General features: G+C 39.2%; 1 long non-coding RNA gene across 1 annotated transcript; it reads left to right on the top strand.

Annotated features, from left to right (window-relative positions):
- The first annotated feature begins 1,100 nt into the window (after positions 1-1,100).
- LOC146716543 (uncharacterized) lies at positions 1,101-2,065 on the top strand. The gene is made up of 2 exons (XR_014919197.1): positions 1,101-1,597; positions 1,759-2,065. It is a non-coding gene; the product is annotated as an uncharacterized LOC146716543 (long non-coding RNA).
- Positions 2,066-6,774: the final 4,709 nt, after the last annotated feature.

Raw genomic sequence — 6,774 nt, forward strand, 5'->3', positions numbered from 1 at the left:
TTTGTTGGTTCATACCTATGAAGTTACAGTGTTTCTGAAAAGCCTAAAAAGATGCATTGTTACCATAGTAAACTTCAAAACAGACTTTATTATATGATATAGTTATAAAATTGGATAAAAACTGACTTCAGCATAATATAAAATAATGTGTTGCCACTATGTGTGCATTGGTCAACTTTCAGATCTATGAAGTTCAGCTCCCCCAGCTGTGTCTCCCTTCTGTGGCCCATTCCCTCATTACTACCCTGTGTATTTAAGCCCTGTGTTTTCCCACGCTTGGTGTCGCGTCGTACCCTCAGACCCTGCCTGTGTGTTCCTGCTTGGTTTCATGGTTTGGTTTCTGTTTTTGTTTCATGCCAGCAATAAAAGCTGTGGTTTTAGTTACATTTCGTCTCGGAGTCCTGCATTTGGATCCACATTTCCACCTGCCCGCACTCAGAGCCCTGACATCAGCATAATATAAAATAATGTGTTTTCCCGATACCTGATTTTTAGCACTATGTATGCATTGGTCAACTTTCAGATCTATGAAGTTCAGCTCAGTTATCTATGTTTTCATTTTTAGTTTCCATTTGCATTTAGATGCACGGCCGATTCTCTGATGTGTGATCTGTTTCTACCTGTGCTGATGCTAGCAGGACTAAAGCTGATCAAGCAGCAGTAAATATGTGAAGCAAGGCTGAAGGATACACTCATAAAATGAACAGAATCATAAGAATATAACAGCACGAGCACTGCAAATGCAACTAAACCATGTTGACATCAAATGGTATGTTATTTGAAATCTATATGAAATAATGACACATCTATGTTTTCCAATTTATTTTATTTATTAATTTTATTTTTTCCACAGTTGTGTAAATCAGTCTGTCTGTGGACTGCCAGCCAACACATCCACAACACCAACAACTCAGACAGCACAAAGCCTTTTAAGTTGGCGAGGCGTGATAGCAAATGCAGCGCAGGTACATCCATCTGACCTGCAGCAGCATCGCAGACCACGCCCCCCCTCCACACCACTCTTTCCTCACAGTTGCTCGCCATCGTTGCGCTCAGAGGGTAGAAGGTCCCGATCGAAGTGCACAGGTAACTCCCCTTCACATTTCACGACAATGATCCTGTTAGTGAGAAGCCTGCCTTCATACTGGCAGCTGGGTTTCCTGGCTCCCTGATGCTTTAGCTTACATTTAATTATGCGAAACGTTGCGGTACTATACGTCATGCCGCTATTTTCATCGTAGCTCCCATCACCTCTACAAATGGATTTGACCTTTGCTGGAATGCTGAGGATGAATGTGTTGGTTTCCTTACAACTGTTGTCAAGTTTGTAGATATTCCTATTTGATATTTCTGTGTTACACAGCTTTTCAGTCATCTTAGCATCTACATGCTGTCTTCTAAACTTTTCATAAGGTGTTTCTTCAGGTCGGTGCTCGCTTGGTTGAAAATTGTTCACTTTGGAAAATCCGGAAGCAAAGAGCAGCACGAGCATCGTGCAGACAAACAGTGTCTTCATCGTCTCCTGGAGAAGAAAACACATGGACATTTTTCCACATTAAGAACTTGGCAGATACATCCTTTTGGATCCTGAAGCTCAGTAAGTCGTCTTTGTGAGCTGCAAACACACACGACAAGAGGACTGATAGACCTTTTTCTTTAAATGAAAGAAGTCGTTTTATTTATAGTTTTCTTTTTTATTTATTTCTAATCATATATATTACTTTGTTCTCTGTTTATTTTTTATTTTTCAACTGTTAGGACGATTTCTAAATATCCTGAACAAGCCTGATCTGGACGGCTCCTGGAAGCAGATTCAGGCGTGATGATGTCATTTTCAACTGGAAAAAGAAGCTTTGAAAAGCTGAAGTAGTTTAAATGTTTAGATATTTAACCTTGTTGTATTACTTTATATTTTATATTCATCGTATTAAGACATCAAGATATTTGTTTTTGCCTTAAAATTTTGTGTTTTAATTTATACTTTTTGTTATTCTTTTTTTTAATTTTGTCATTTTGCCTTTTTTACTTGATGTGATTTGGATAAATATATATTTATATCTACAGATATATTGAGAGAGTTTTCCTCTGGGTTTCACAAGCCCATTTTATAGATAAAAGTCCAGGTCATAATAGATCCGGTTCATTAAGAACAAAGTTTAAATCCTATTTAATATAAATGCCTTTCTGCACTCAGTTATTCTTTCCTGTCACATGTTTCAGTGTGCTCTGTAGTAACAATGACACACTGCAAAATAAAAATAATAAGACACTCACCTTTTTTTTCCTTTACTAATGATGATGATTAACCTGCAGTGGTTCAGGTATAAGTTGGTTGTCTGGAACAGCAGGTGATGAAGATGTGGTGAAGGGTCTGTGGTTAATGTATATAGTGGGTTCATTACATAACTGGATAGGCAACATCTGACAGTCAGTTTAAATAAGATCTTGTTGTATTTGAACACAAACCAGCAAAAACAGGTCTCTCACCGTGCAAATATACAGCTTACGTAAGTTTAGTGTGCTCACCGAATGCAGTGTTTAGTGTAGCAGCAGAATTATGACAGTTTATGGAGATGTTCAACGTGAGCCTGCTGCCCAGCTTTAAAAGGAAAATCATTTTAAATGATACATAATAAGTTCTTACCAAAAGAGGAATGCAGACGGAGATGAGCAGAGATCTCTTCTGCAGTTCAGATGCTGCTGTGAGTTCTAGTTCACTTCTGTCACAGAGGAACAAAGTGTGTTTGGATCTGGACACTTTGATTTTTATACTTCTGATCAGCACCACCTCAAATAATCCTTTGCATCCACACCTACATCACTGGCCCACCACTTCTAGGAAACTTTAACACTTCCCTGCTTGTGACTCAGAAAGATAATGCAAATATGATGACCACTGACCACAAGAACCTGCATGTAGATGCAGCCTGTTTTTCCACATCTGGCTTTAGAAAAAAAATGAATGCACAAACAAATAGATTTCAAATAAAAAGATGTGTTGGTATATTTTGACCTTTCAAATAAACTATTAACACTTCTTTTTCCCCTTTTTAAGTATAATTTTTGGCAAATAAAGTGAATGTTTTGACCATTTGCAGTTAAAATGTTGAACAATCTTTTTATTTTTGTTTTACTACCAGTTGGTTGTAATAATTTCATATGAGGATTTAAATGGATGTATAACAAAACAAAGGATAAAAGTATATATAAAAGTATATTTAATGAAGCTGATCGAACAACAGTGCAATATGGCATGATGACAGTGTTTACAATTTTGGCAGGAGAACAAAAGATAAATATTATAAAATACAAGACATGAAAATCTCAGAGGTCAGGGGTCGGGGGCCCAGGAAGTCTGACCCGCAGATTCCAGGTCTGACTTCGAGTACATAAAATATCATCTTTCTTGTGGGGAAGGAGCCTGAGTTAGAGCAGGAAGTTACACCATATTGATATTGTTGGGGTAGCCTCAATGCCAGTGTTGGACTCTCCAGTTTCCTTGAAGGAGGTTTGACTTTGTGCCATCGTTGGCTGGACTCTGTGCTCATTGATATCCCCGTATCAGTGAGTTAAGACACCATGCATTTATTTTCTGTGTGGCACACAACAAGAAAACAAGCCAAGAGAGAACACATCAGCCTCCAATGACAGTTTATTAAAAGGTTTACTGGAGGTTATTTGTTGTGTTATTGAACCTGTGTGCTAATGAAAGAGTGTCCTTAATAAACGTACTCCATAAGGAAGTGTGTTCACAAGTGCACAGAACACATTAGGGCACAGGTCAGTGATCGATTTTACAATTGTATTGTCAGATCGATGGACACTTTCGGATACTTGGATATTCAGGTGATTAGAGGAGCAGAGATGATCAGCTGATCAGGATTTGGTGGTGTGTTGGATCAGGTGGTGGAGAGATACAGGACAGGCCTGACATACACAAACGTATAGTGAAGGTGCAGAGGCTCAGATCTGTGACATCGTCCCAGCTCAGTGTCCATATTTAGATGTAACAGTGCTATAGACTTTACCTGACAACTTGTATGAGTAATGTTTTCATCTCAGGCATGTCAATTTCATTTGTGAATATATTTTTAATACTTGTACAACAGATTTTTTTGAGTGTTAAATAGAAATTATATGCTGAAACTGAAGTGATGGGTCGCACTCTTTAGTTCACCCCTGCTCTCGAAACAATGTAGGTGGTCCAGTTAACATATTTACATTTTTTCATTTGCTGTTTCACTTGCAAAATATTTCCAGTGTGACATTTGATCAGGTCTTGTAAACCTTGTCGTTAACCAAGCAGTCACTCCCAGGCTGCTGTGCTGATCACCGGATCTTAACTTCATTGTCACAGTGCACTCAGAACAAAACAGCCATGCAGAGATATGAGTCACAGTGACATTAAAACTGATGAAGACCGTCGTCGTTAGAACCAGCAAACTGAACGAACTAAAAAAGATCATCTAAATTCAACTGGTCTAAAATATCAGGATCTCAGTGTTAAGTCCATATTTTTGAAGTAGAAGCTTTTACTGGTTTTACTTAAGAAAAAGAAATAATAAGGAATTGTTTTGGAATTTGTCCAGGTTAACAGATGAAATCATGTTCAGTGCTTTGTCCTGTCAGTAAACACAGATTCTTTATTTGCACTGAATGGGACAGCATATAATTTCACTGCTTTTGGCGTAATGACAATAAAAGATAGTTTCAAAGTCTGACCTGCAAAGCCCGTCCACCCAGTGTCCTCCTCAGTCATGCTGGTTGCATGATTGCTGTAGAAGTGCTAAACTACTGTGACCTGATTAATTGAACTGAACTCACACTGCAATAACTAATCAGTGAGGTGGTAGTTTAAGTACTTCATTACCAAAATGTATAAATGAAGTACATCAGAAGATGTTGGGGAAGAAGCACTTCACCGGGTGGGCCTGGACCCCCGAGGCCTGTCCCTGTGCCGACCTCGTCTGAGTCTAATAGATTTATAAGATAGAGCTCATCAAAAGACTAAGATATGAATATAAACATGATATTTGTCAGTTTAATTTAATGTTAAGTTGAACTGGAGTTAACCAGAATCCTTTACTCTTCCAACTCCTCTACTTTGTCTAACAGTTAGCTTAGCTTAGCCTAGCCAAGTTTTCTTTGCAAAATTGCTAATTGCATGGTTTCAAATTGCAGTTTTGATTTTAAGTGGACTAATTGTTCAGACCTGCTCTGGGGCCTGTCTGAAGTATTAAATTGACATATATTTGTCTCAACACCTACGCAGGAGAACTTTTTTGTAAGTGTGAAATGGAAAATAGAAGAAGAAGTAGAGATGTGGGTGTTCCTATTTACATGTTTTTATTTTCTGTTTCTTTAGCCAAACATGTTATTTGATCAGAGCACCTGCCTGTACACCTGCTGTTAACCAAGCAGTTATTTTCAAGCTGCTACACTGATCACAAAGTCAGGACATATGAATGACAGGAAGTGTCCAGTGTCACGTACCGATATTAATGACAACAATGATGGGTCAAAGCAACATATGAACATTTATTACGATATCCTGATAAATGTAATGCAGCGGGATAACTTCTACAGTTATTATGTTAGTGATGATGCCTCTTTGCTTTTCATTTATTCACAGCTTTGTGGCGTACGATGGAGTGTCAGGGCCACATTAAGATGATAACCTGCCACGGCTGCAGTACCCTCTACAACACGGCTTGTGTCGATGATTTAGTGAAGCAAACTGATCAGCTGTCTCATTGTGTCTTTTGTGTGTTTGGTTTTGTGTTTTCAATGAACTGAAAGCCCTCTTTAATGCACGAGGGTGTGACCATCCACATTCTCTCATCTGTCCAGTGTCAGCCATTCATTTTGTGCAAATGGTCAAGTCTTCCAAGTGTGCGTGCTTTTCCTTCTGAGTGCTTTTCCTTCAGCGTCTGTGTTACTCGCGTCCAGCAGATGGCAGTGTTTCACTGTCTGACGGCTGTCTGAAGCTTCAGCTGGATTATCCGTTTGCTATGTTTGCCATGTTACAGTGGGGAGGAAAAACTCCTTTTTAACAGGAATATCTAGACATGAGTGATTACTGCAGTGGGGCACTATCTGTGCTATCTATAAGAAATGTTAGCAACAATAAAACTCTGAGGATCAGGGCTCCATTTCACTCCAGTGTTCAGTGGCATTTTAAAAGAGTGAATACCGACGCTGAATGTCTTTGTAAAGCAAAAGCACTTTGTTAGCCTTTACAGAGCAAAGCTATGGATCAATGTGCAGTGAAGAAAAATCGAGGTGGCCAGTCTGTCCTTTCCTAACCAATCACAGAGCTCCTTACATTGCACCATGTGGCTAATTTGTGTTTTACTGATATTGCTGGGCTGCTGTCAATCATTTTGTCTTTATATTACAACAGAGCATTGACCTTTAACCTGTTTAATTCATACTGAGTATTTTTAAAAAAATGTATTGTCATAATAAATTCTGCCTCACTGAAACACCATTTTGCATTAGCCTCTATCACCTGACTTGTCACTGATGATATCACTGCATGAGCAGGCGAGCGGTAGCGGCGGGGGGGTGTAGGTGAAGCTCGTGAAGAACAAAATTCTGTACGAGCGGACGCAGTGAGTCCAATAACCAGGGGTAACTGGAAATAAGGTGTTGTAGGCTGGCTTCCACAGTGTAAAGAGACACTTCTCCCTCATGCTCTAACAGCTGGTAAATCAATTTAGAAGCAGAGTCGATAATGGCCTCCTGAAGCTCCCTAGGTGGGGTGACTGCCGC

The sequence above is a fragment of the Copadichromis virginalis genome, linkage group LG3, assembly GCF_057382275.1.
Source record: "Copadichromis virginalis isolate Kocher_CV1m ecotype Utaka linkage group LG3, C_Virginalis_male_GT1.1, whole genome shotgun sequence".
Taxonomy (NCBI): domain Eukaryota; kingdom Metazoa; phylum Chordata; class Actinopteri; order Cichliformes; family Cichlidae; genus Copadichromis; species Copadichromis virginalis.